The 12,796-nt window shown below is 46.8% G+C and overlaps 1 protein-coding gene across 2 annotated transcripts in view; it reads right to left on the bottom strand.

Moving 5' to 3' along the window:
* Positions 1 to 12,796, bottom strand: part of LOC141154959 (cytochrome P450 2G1-like) — a 103,628-nt gene that overhangs the window by 15,984 nt on the left and 74,848 nt on the right. The gene's annotated exons all lie outside the window — the stretch shown is intronic.

Below are 12,796 nucleotides of genomic sequence, written 5' to 3'. Positions count from 1 at the left end.
CACATACAACTGAGTTTGACACCCTGGGCACGGACCGGGTCACAGCCACTCAGAAGACTACAACCCCCATCTGATCCGGCTCCGGGTATTCCCCTAAAGAATATGGCCCAGGGGGCGCGTCACAAACAACCATCTCAGTGACCAAGACAAGATGGTAAAATCCCAAAAATAAATGTGTTTCACATACTGTAGTACTTGCCTATTTTCACAAAAAAATACAGCAAAACCCCTACTCTTCTTCTTGTTGAAATTGTATCTGTACTTCTGGCTTCTGCTTGCTTCAAACTGCTCCTTCAAACAACACACTTTAATCAACAAGGGCACCCTCCTTCACACAGACACAATTTATTTGCCTCTTTTAGAGTTCTGCATTCATACACCATTCTGGTCATGGCCCTCTTTCCAAGGACACCTCTCTTTGCACCAGTTTACTGCAGTAGCTCTTGACTGGCAACTTGGACAATTGTGGTCTACTAAGTCAGACCCCGCTTCACAGTTCCACACATGCAGGTACTTGGGTCTGGCTGTCTATGTTGTGTTAATTCTCTTCGCAGGCTTAAAACGCTTCTTAAGGGGTTGTCCAACCTTAGGCTACAAGCCTGCAGTCACTGTATGTGACTGCAGAATGGCGAACTATGTGCATTTTGAGGATTCCATGGGAATGCGATCAGCAAGCACGTGATTGCAAGTATTTGATTTGCATACATGCGGTAACATGCTGACTAGATGGGTGTGGGCTTTCTCAAATCAAGAGAATATTGAGAGTAACCTAGTCTAGAACAGTCGGAATATTGCCATAAGTATACAAATCGCATATTTACGGTCACATGACTACCTGCTCCCGGCACAAGAGAATCTTCACAGTACACAGTGGGCACAATGTGAGGATTCACAAGTCTGCAGTCGCATAAAGTGACTGCAGACTTGTAGCCTAAGGCCACACAACCCCTTTAAGACTAAACTGACTTCTGTTGGTGGATATGCTTTTCTCAACAGTTAATATCTATCATCTCAACTGCTGTATCTAATCTGACATTTGTCGGTGGATATGCTCTTTATTCGCAGTAATACATGTCTTTGCTCCACTCTGTGGTTGCAATCCACAGGCTCTATCTCTGTAATAACAGCTTCCTCATCCATTAGGGTTTATCTCTTCCTCATAGGACAGACTACAATCTCTGCAGTGCAGGATGCAACTTTTAACTGTTATCCATAACTAGTTCCCTGGGGTGTCACATCAATTGAAAAATGTTACTAAGTCTGTGTGCTCATGATGCAGAAATGCTCCAGATTTTTTCCTGAGCGTTTCTGCATTTCCCTGGCAGAAAAAACGCATGCGGATTGTACATGCGGATTGTACATGTGTGTTTCCTGCCAGGGACATGCGGAAATGGAGCGTTGTCTCTGACATTTCCGCATGCAGGTTGTCAAGCGCTTTCCAAGCGATTTTAGCATCACTTGGAAAGTGCTTGACAACTTGGTCACACTATATAAATCCATGCAAACAGCATGGATTTATATAGTGTGACCTCAAAGAATGGTAAAAAATAAAAAAATAAATCTATACTTACCTTCTGATGGCCCCCGGAGCCTTTATTCGCTCAGTCCTGGCTTGCCTGCAGCTCGCGGTACACTGAAGGACCTGCCGCCATCAGCGTCACATGACCCGTCACATGACTATGACGTTAGCACAGGTCCTTCAGTCCACCGTGATCTGCCGGCAAGCGAAGACAAGGAAACCGGGGGCCATCAGAAGGTAAATATAATATTTATTTTTTATTTTATTCTTTTTTTTACAGGTTCTATGGTACCCGGGTCCGGAGGAGAGTCTCCTGTCCTCCACACCCGGGTACCATCCGCACATTGAAACATTTGGATTCCACATGTACAGATGCAGTGATGTGGAATCCAAGCGTTCCAATGCAAGTCAATGGCGGCGAAAACGCAGCGCTTCCGCAAAATAATAGGTAGTGCTGTTTTTTTCCGCAATGATAATCCGCAGCGGAAATTTTCGCAGCATGTGCACAGCAAATGCGGATTATCATTGGGGAAAATGGCAGGCCTTCTACCATGCATTTTTTAAGCGTTTCTGCAGCATTTTTGCCGCTGTGGAAACGCTTAAAAAACGCATCGTGGGCACACAGCCTTTCACTATCTGGTCATCTTACTTTTTTGTCTGTTTTAAACAACACAGTCTGTAAACAACATGGGTGCATGGGCAGACATGTTACTATTGACTCCACACTTCCAATGTGTCTCTCACACAGCAGCTCAGTGTATTAACTGTTTATGCTCTGCATTCATTACTTCAGACAATATTGCTGCTACTCATTAGTAGTGTTGAGCCACCCCCGTAGTGTTCGAGTTCGGTTCGGTTCGTCGAACACCCGTGTGTTCGCCGAACTGTTCGTCGAACTGTTCGTCGAACACCTTCGAACACCGTTAAAACCAATGGCAGGCAAACAAAAACACATAGAAACACATAGAAAACACCTTCAAAGGTGTCCAAAAGCTGACAAACTGCTCAGAAGACACAACTAACACATGGAAAAGTGACAAGTACATATAGTCATGCGAAAAGAAAAGAGGTGGAGGAGTAAAAGGAGGGGGAGACACAGATATAGGCATGTCATGCCCTTCTAAAATCCAAAAAGTGAGAAGCCGACACGTTCAGTCCGCTCCTGCCCGTGCCACCTCCGTGTCGCCGGGTTTGTGCCAGAGCCGCGGTGAACCCTGACGGCCAGCCCCCCTCTCCCAATACTGGTGCCTGTCCGCTGGTGGGTCGAGAGAGCCCCCCTGTGGTGGAGGCAGCTCTAAGCTTTTTAATTTAAATTGTCCCTCTAATTTGAATGAATACACTTTAAATCCATTTACAAGGATCTATTGGAGGGCAAGTCTCATGCCAGCAGCCGCGTAATTCCAGCTCCAGTAGCGTCCACTAAAGCTGCTGCAGTTAAAAAGCTTTTATAAGGATCGAGCTCGGCTGTCCACCGCAAGGCATCCTAGTGCCAGTCCCAGCCCCTATGCCTTGGGGTGCCTCCTGATGCTCTTCACTGAGTATCCCGTGGTCCCGAAGCATTTCCTTTGAAAAAATTAAGTGTCCAAACTACAGGTGGTGTAGCTTGCTTAACAGCCGGGATAATCCGCTGACTAGCAGACACTGCTACTAGGCACAAAGTATTTCCTGGGCTAGATGCAGTTAAAAATTTGTAAGTAGATACTCTCGTTGGATGCTGAGAAAGCATTCCATAGAGTCTCCTGGCACGCCATATATGATTCTCTTAAAAAGCTTGGGGTAGGGGTCTAGGGGACCCTTTTATAGCCAAAATCACGGCCCTGTATCACAATACGTCACCTAGGCTGAAGATAAATGGAACTGTAGCACCGAGGGCTCGGTTGCTACAGACGTATTGCACCTCACCCAGAGGTGTGATATCTCACTCTCAGATAAGGATGGAGTGTGGATCAGGACCCGACACCTGCATGCATTACACCACATTGCCGTGGGGCAGGGCGACCAATATGCCCCTGAGATGGGCACGACAGTCCCTGTCCCTGGCTGGAGTGGGGGGAGGGAACACTGAGGAAGGGGAACCCTGCAGTGCAGGAGCAGGGAGGAAGCAGTTCCTGGGTGCATTGAGAAGGGAGTATAAAAGGTGGGCACCATCTTAGTTCAGTGCAGAGAAGTCTGAGCAGAAGTGGCAGGGAGCAGGGGCTCTGCATGAGCTCTGCTCCGGAGGCGGGCCTAGTAACAGAGGCCCAGGCCTGCAAGAGGGAGAAGGAAGGAAGAGGAGCGGAGAAGGCTCCAGGAATGAGGAATGAAGGGATCCCAGGGGTGCGGACGGGCGAGTCGCCACCGCACGCCCGAATCCACCTGCGTGGAGGGGTCAGGCCAAAGGGGGAGACCGGTCCCCGAACTAGTGGAGGCAGGAAACGACCCTCAGCTAGAAACCGGAGGCTCTGACATTTTATGTGGCGCAGCCCCTTGCTCCACCCGCTAGGAAGGCACCACATAGGGTCAGGGAAACTGGCGCCAAGTTTACCAAGAGGAGGCCCGAGGCAGCCGGACAGAAGTGTTGGTAAGAAAGGCCAGACAAAGGACACACAAAGGGGGTCCTGTGAAGCGCTCCAAAGTTATCTGGGAGTTGTCTGAGCCCCTCACCTGGTGAGCACAGTACGACGTGGGCAGCCGTTACCTGCAGACGTGGTCTGGATAATAAGAACTGTGAGTAAAGGTCCTGAACTGCATCACTGACTCCGTGTCGTTACTGCTGCTGCCCTGCACCATCACCCCCATCCTCCGCATACACTGCCCTGAGGCTATACTCCTCCCGTGGGGAGTTATGCTACGCTCTGCTGCACCCACAACACCAGCCTTAGCGGTCTGCCCTGTAGCGGCGGTTCACTCTGACCGCAATCCACGGGTGGCGTAGTCGGACATTTAAACATCAAAACCACATAAATAGTTCCGCCACTGGTTTGACCGCCCTGAGCCACGGAACCGGATCGCCGCCACGAAGACTACAACCACCAGCATCCACCAAAAAGGGTCCGGCTCCGGGTGTCCCAAGGCCCAGGGGGTGCGTCAGAACATTTTCATCACCTTTCACAATCACCAATGGGACAAGGCAGGGATGTCCTCTGTCCCCTCTCTTATACATCCTAGTGACGGAGCACCTGCTCTCATCAATTCGCCATAACCCCAATATTAGGTGGATTGAGGTGGGAGGCACCGAGTACAAGTGCTCTCTATTTGCTGATGATGTCCTAGTATATATCACTCAATCACATATATCCATCCCTGCTGTTATGGCTGAAATAGATCACTTTGTTACATGGTAAAATTTTAAAATCAATGCAGCGAAGTCTGAGGCCCTCGATGTCTCCCTCCCTAAATCCATATAGGATTCCATCCAGTCCAACTTTCCCTTTGCCTGGCCCTCACAGGGTATCAAATACTTAGGAATTCCTATTCATAGAGACCTCTCCCATCTATGTTATCTTAATTTTGGGCCCTTTATTGAACAATTCCATACAGACCACGGTTGGCAAGTTAGAACTGTAAGATTCACTACGTGAACCACTGGTGTTTTGTGGAAAAGCACATGTACACCGCGTTCCAAATTATTATGCAAAAAGTGTTTAGGAGTGATAAGGGAAGAATTTGTTTGTTTGTCAGTTAAACTCATTGATGGTGATGTGTGTCAGGGCTCTTTATATCACTGTAAGCAATTGCAGACACCTGTGCTAATTAGTTTGGCAGGTGTGTCCAATGAAAGGCAAGACTACTTAAGAAGGCTCTCTCACATTATTAAGCAGCCTACATTTTCTGCCAAAATGGGAAAGAAAAAGGATGTGTCGGCTGCTGAGAAGCAACAAATTGTGGAGTGTTTAGGTCAAGGCATGACTACAATCAACATTGTGCGATGATCAGGATGAAGTGTCTTGGCAATCAAGAAGTATGTAGCTGATTCACAGTACACACGTGTGCGTGCTGATAAGGGCAAATTGAGGACTCTTTCCTACAGGCAATTACGTCAGGTTGAAACAGCAGCGGCAAAAAAGCCTTGTCATAGCAGCAGACAAGTTTTTGAAGCTGCTTGTGCCTCCAACGTCCCCCGAACAACAAGATGCAGGGTCCTTCAGAGGTTTGCAGCTGTGCATACGCCATCCTGTCGACCTCCTCTATCCACTTCACACAAGCAGAAACGGCTCCAGTGGGCCAAACATTACATGAAGACTGATTTCAAAACTGTTTTGTTCACGGATGAGTGCCGTGCAGCGCTCGATGGTCCAGATGAATGGAGTGGAGGATGGCTGGTTGATGGACACCCCACGCAAACACGGCTACAGCGCCAACAAGGAGGAGGTGGAGTAATGTTTTGGGCTGGAATCATGGGGAGAGAGATTGTCGGCCCCTTTAGGATCCCTGAAGGCGCTAAAGATGAACTCCATAATGTATGTGGATTTTCTCAAACAGCACTTCCTGCCATGGTTCAAGAAGAAGAACCGTGCATTTCACAGCAAGATCATTTTTCTGCATGATAATGCACCATCTCATGCTGCACATAAAACATCTGCATCTCTGGCTGATATGGGCATAAAAGGGGACAAACTTATGGTGTGACCCCCATGCTCCCCTGACCTGTACCCCATTCAGAACCTTTGGAGCATCATTAAAAGGAGTGTCTATGATGGCGGGAGGCAGTTCACATCTAAGCAACAGCTCTGGGAGGGTATTCTGTCCTCATGCAAAACAATTGAAGCAGAAACCATCCAAAACCTGACAAATTCAATGGACGAGAGAGTTCAGAAGCTCCTTTCGAACAAGGGGTCCTATGTGAAAATGTAACATCACCTAGAATAAAGTTTTGAGTTGAAAACTGTTTGATTTCAGTTTCTAACAACCTGCTAATGCTTATAATTTCAAAAATGACCATTTTTTTGGTTTTTATTAAAATGAAAAGGTTGATCGAAAAGTTTGGGGGATCTAAGAGTGTGGCAACCCAGTAGTCATGATTACTTCGAATTCTGACAATATGAGGGTCATGCTGCAGGTAGTGCAGCAAGAAGGCACTTATGTGTCTTGCGCATCTCGGAGCCCCAAAATTATTTTCCGGGCTAGATGCAGCTAAAAATTATTTTTAATTTTAAATCTGGTGAAGCTTATTATAGATGGCCTAATAGGATCAGTGCTGCACACTGCTACAAAGCCCAAATTATTTTCCAGTCAAGATACAGATAAACATGATTAGTAATTTGAAAGCTTAAAACGGTTGGTAGGGTGATTTTAACCAATCATCAAGCTTTTACTCTCCCCAGGATGACACAGGGGTAGAAAAGTCATTTCGGATCCATGATTTGTTCATCTTTATGAACGCGAGTCTGTCTACATTATCAGTGGAGAGCCGCGTGCGCTTATCTGTCAGCACACCACCAGCAGCGCTGAACACACGTTCAGACAGAACGCTGGCTGCGGGGCATGACAAGATCTCCAAGGCGAAAGTGGCTAGCTCTGGCCATTTATCCAGATTGGAAGCCCAAAAAGAGCAAGGGTCCAGTGACACAGTCGTGGCTTCAATGTTTACTTGGAGATACTCCTGTACCATCGTCTCTAGGCGTTGACTATGTGTCAGACTTCTTGTCTCCTGTGGCCTTGCAAAGGATGGGCTAAAAAAGTGGTGAAATGATTCCGCAAAATTGATGTTACCAGCAGATACTGTGGTTCTGTTACGGTTTGAGTGCTGAACACTTGACGGTCCCACGGTTGGCAAGTTGGAACTGTGAGATTCACTACGTGCACCACTGGTATTTTGTGGAAAAGCACATGTAAGATTCTGCAACAGTCTCTGCTGATACTCCTGCATGCGTGCATCCCTTTCTATGGCAGGAATAATTTCTGCAAATTTACTTTTGTACCGGGGATCTAACAGTGTGGCAACCCAGTAGTCAGGATTATTTCTAATTCTCACAATTCGAGGGTCATGTTGCAGGTAGTGCAGCAAGAAGGCACTCATGTGTGTTGCGCATCCAGGAGCACCAAGTCCCTGTTGTGTTGGTGGCGAGGTAGCAATCATGCTTCCTTCCTCTGTCCTCTCCCCCCAACCTCGCACAACAGAAATGTGATCAAGGTCTCCCTCATCTGATGAGTCTTGCATCAGTTCGTCCTCCACTTCTTCCTGGGCTCCTGCACCTTCCTCACTAGTTTGGCTGCTACCATGCGCCCTGGTAAAATCATCTCCCCCACCCTCACATGCCTGCCGCCTTGGTGCTGCCGACCGTCTGGACCTTGCAGATGTTAGCCCTTCCGCATACAACTCCTCCTCCTCTACTTCCTCCACCTCCTCTTGTGCCACCACCTGACTCCGAATTCTGTTTAACATGTGCTCCAGCATGTAAATCACCGGAATAGTCATGCTGATAATGGCATCGTCAGCACTAAACATCTTCGTCGCCATTTCAAAACTGTGCAGAAGGGTGCATAGGTCCCTGATCTGAGACCACTCCTCCAGCGTGATTTGCCCCACCTCTGAATCTCGTTGGCCCAGGCTATACATCAGAACGTATTGCACCAGGGCTTGTCGGTGCTGCCACAGTCGCTGCAACATGTGCAGAGTTGAATTCCACCGGGTAGGCACATCGCATTTTAGCCGGTGAAGTGGCAGGCCCAACGACTTCTGTAGAGATGTAAGTCGCTGAGCTGCAGGATGCGAACGGCGGAAGTGAGCACACATCGACCGTGCCCTCTGCAGAAGGCCATCTAGTCTGGGATAGTGGGCTAAAAATTGCCGGACAACCAGGTTCAACACGTGAGCCATACAAGGCACGTGTGTGACATTGCCCCGGCGAAGGGCCGCACCCAGGTTTGCAGCATTGTCGCACACGGCCTTCCCTGGTTTCAGGTCCAGTGGAGACAACCATTCATGAAATTGGTTCTCCAGAGCTGACCACAACTCCTCAGCTGTGTGACTCACATTTCCCAGACATTTCAATGTAAAAACCGCCTGATGACGTTGAGCCCTACTGCCAGCATAGTAAGGAGGTGTGCAGGATCCCTTCTGCGCAGTTAGAAAGCTTGTGGCATGACCAGACAGCCTTTGGGTGCAGGTGGAAGACCGAGAGGAGGTTGAGGAGGCAGAAGCAGTGGAGGAAAAATGACATAAAGAGGATTGACGCACAACTCGTGGGGACGGCAAGACTTGGACAGCAGCCCCTTGTCCTGCTGTCACCATAGTTACCCAGTGCCCAGTCAGCGACATGTAACGCCCCTGTCCATGCCTACTCGTCCAAGTGTCTGTGGTGAAATGCACCCTGTCACACACAGAGTTTCTCAAAGAAGCGGTGATGTTGTGTGCGACATGCTGGTGGAGCGCAGGCACACCTTTCTTTGAGAAGTAGTGCCGACTGGGCATCTGGTACTGGGGCACTGCGACGGACATAAGGTCTCGAAAATCCTCTGTGTCCACCAGGCGGAAAGGCAGCATTTCTGTAGCCAAGAGCTTGCAGATGGTGAAATTCAACCTCTTAGCTTTCTCATGGCTAGGAGGAAATGGTCTTTTACTTGTCCACATCTGAGGGACCGAGGGCTGGCTATTGTGCTTAGACGGGGTTGATAAGGGTGTCCCCGGCAAACTGCCGGTCTGTGAGGAAGATGCAGGCGGACATGTTAGGTTGCCTTGATCCAAAGGTGGTGCTATCGATGTCGGACAGCGCTCAACACCAGCTGGTGTTACCACCTCCAAAGAAAATGATGACCTGCCAATCACGCTGGCTGTTGCGGGTAAAGAGGTGGCAGGTCTGCGCCCCAAAACAGGTGTGACTGCTGTCCCCCCAGTCACAGAGGATGAAGAGGCCGCGGATGCACAAGATATGGCAGACGGTGGTTGGCCCGGCCGGCTAGACCGCATTGTAGCACACTGAGCTTCCCACTGCAACTTATGCTTCATGTCCATGTGCCGGTTCATGCATGAAGTACTCAAACTATGTATTTTTTGGCCTCTACTTAGCTTTTGCTGACAAATGTTACAGATAACACGAGTTGGGTCATCTTTATCGATCTGAAAAAATGCCCAGGCTATGCAAGGCTTAGCACCCATGCGACCTGAAGAGCCACCACGACTTGAGGTGAGAGGCAGAGTTGTGTTTGAGGATGCAGTTGTTGACGTGCTTCAAGTACTACGTCTCTGTCCAGGAAGGCGCAACCTGACCTCGTCGTCACTAGCATCTTCCTCCACCTCCTCTGCTGACCTCATCTCTTGGCTGACTGTGGGTTGACAGTAAGTGGGATCTCCAACCTCATCATCATCACCCTGTGTGTTATCACACCCGTCGTCCTCAGAGCCAACCTGTTCCTGCCCTGACAAAAAACTAAAGTTGTCGCTCCAATTAGGTATTTGAGTCTTATCATCGTCTTCCTCATTGTCTCCACCAACAGGAGTTACAGTTTGGGAATGAGGGTCTACATTATGGTCAGAACCTTCTGCGTCTGGTCCTGGATCCGACTCATAAAGATTCTGGGCATCAGTGCAGATCATTTCCTCGTCTGGATTCACAGAAGCGCTGGAGTCGACCTCTGATTCCCAGGCTATAGTATGAGTAAACAGCTCTGCAGACTCAACCATCTGTTCTACCTCATACTCAGACGGGCAGCTGGAGATTTGGGAGCTGTGAGGAAGCAAGTGCGATTTGGGTGACACCTTTGAGGACTGGAGTATTTGTGATGTTGAAGTTGATGTGGAGGAGAGCCCACTTAAAGGAGCACTTGATATCGGTTGAAGCACCTGCTGTTTTTGTGCCTCATCTGGAATTTGTAGCGATTGGCGTGGCCGTAAGAAAGGGATCTTATCACATTGTCCGCTAAAAGAAGTAGACATTTTAGTTTGGCTGGAAGATGGTCTTTCTTCTGCACCTACCCCACGGACACAACCTTTTTTCCCCTTCCCAACACGCCTATTCCCCTTTCCACCAGCAGCAGGCCTTTTTCCACTCATTTTGGTGGTTAACTAATTCACAACTCTGGAGTTGTTTGCACAAAAAAACAATGGATGGTAACCGAGCAGAGCTGAGTGGCCAAACTGTGGTATTAGGCCAAAACTATTGGCTGGGTTAGATGCAGAAAAAAATTATTTTTAATTTGCAACCTGATGGAGGTCAGTATAGATGGACTAATAGACCAAGTCCCACACACCGCTAGAAGCCCAAATATTTTTTCAGAGCTAGATGCAGAAAATTTTTTTATTCAATTTGCAACCTGATGGAGGTCAGTATAGATGGACTAATAGACCAAGTCCCACACACTGCTAGAAGCCCAAATATTTTTTCAGAGCTAGATGCAGAAAAAAAATATTTTTAATTTGCAACCTGATGGAGGTCAGTATAGATGGACTAATAGACCAAGTCCCACACACCGCTAGAAGCCCAAATATTTTTTCAGAGCTAGATGCAGAAAATTTTTTTATTCAATTTGCAACCTGATGGAGGTCAGTATAGATGGACTAATAGACCAAGTCCCACACACTGCTAGAAGCCCAAATATTTTTTCAGAGCTAGATGCAGAAAAAAATTATTTTTAATTTGCAACCTGATGGAGGTCAGTATAGATGGACTAATAGACCAAGTCCCACACACCGCTAGAAGCCCAAATATTTTTTCAGAGCTAGATGCAGAAAAAAATTATTTTTAATTTGCAACCTGATGGAGGTCAGTATAGATGGACTAATAGACCAAGTCCCACACACCGCTAGAAGCCCAAATATTTTTTCAGAGCTAGATGCAGAAAAAAATTATATTCAATTTGCAACCTGCTGGAGGTCAGTATAGAAGGACTAATAGACCAAGTCCCACACACTGCTAGAAGCCCAAATATTTTTTCAGAGCTAAATGAAGAAAAAAATTATTTTTAATTTGCAACCTGATGGAGGTCAGTATAGATGGACTAATAGACCAAGTCCCACACACTGCTAGAAGCCCAAATATTTTTTCAGAGCTAGATGCAGAAAAAAATTATTTTTAATTTGCAACCTGATGGAGGTCAGTATAGATGGACTAATAGACCAAGTCCCACACACTGCTAGAAGCCCAAATATTTTTTCAGAGCTAGATGCAGAAAAAAATTATTTTTAATTTGCAACCTGATGGAGGTCAGTATAGATGGACTAATAGACCAAGTCCCACACACCGCTAGAAGCCCAAATATTTTTTCAGAGCTAGATGCAGAAAATTTTTTTATTCAATTTGCAACCTGATGGAGGTCAGTATAGATGGACTAATAGACCAAGTCCCACACACTGCTAGAAGCCCAAATATTTTTTCAGAGCTAGATGCAGAAAAAAATTATTTTTAATTTGCAACCTGATGGAGGTCAGTATAGATGGACTAATAGACCAAGTCCCACACACTGCTAGAAGCCCAAATATTTTTTCAGAGCTAGATGCAGAAAAAAATTATTTTTAATTTGCAACCTGATGGAGGTCAGTATAGATGGACTAATAGACCAAGTCCCACACACTGCTAGAAGCCCAAATATTTTTTCAGAGCTAGATGCAGAAAAAAATTATTTTTAATTTGCAACCTGATGGAGGTCAGTATAGATGGACTAATAGACCAAGTCCCACACACCGCTAGAAGCCCAAATATTTTTTCAGAGCTAGATGCAGAATATTTTTTTATTCAATTTGCAACCTGATGGAGGTCAGTATAGATGGACTAATAGAATGATGCTATGCCCAAAAGATTTTACTTCACTAGGTGCAGTAAAAAAATTGGTATTCTATACACAGGTGGTATATCTTGCAACACAGATAGGCTACTCCACTGACTAACACACTCTGCAATAGGCCAAAAAGGATTAGCTTTGCTAGATTCAGCCAAATGCTGTGAAAAAAACTTGCACAGCACTGGCACAGACCTGCCTGGCAAAAACTGATAGGAACTGATGTAACCTAGTCCTGAAAAGGACTCCAATTACAATTAGTCTTTACTCCCACAATCTATCTATTTAAGAGCACAGACCTGCCTGATAAAAGTCGTAGGAAATGCTGTAACCTAGTCCTTAAAAGGACTGCAATCACAACTATTCCCTACTCCCAAGCTATCTGTATATTTGTGCGAAAATTGGCTTGAAATTAACAAGGTATAGCGCACACAGCAACAGCGGTGCCGTCTAACACGCAGCTGCAGCAGTGAGAAAATGGTGGCGACGGGGAAAATGGCTTGGTCTTATAGGGCAAGGACATGTGACATACACTGCCAATCACACATGCCCTTGCTTGTGTGAAAAAAAGCACTTCGCTCCGTG

Source organism: Phyllobates terribilis, unplaced genomic scaffold (genome assembly GCF_046119375.1).
Source record: "Phyllobates terribilis strain yellow unplaced genomic scaffold, ASM4611937v1 Scaffold_7__3_contigs__length_470593459, whole genome shotgun sequence".
Classification (NCBI taxonomy): Eukaryota; Metazoa; Chordata; class Amphibia; order Anura; family Dendrobatidae; genus Phyllobates; species Phyllobates terribilis.
The sequence above is the reverse complement of the archived record's forward strand: the minus strand, read 5'-3'. Positions and strand labels throughout refer to the sequence as shown.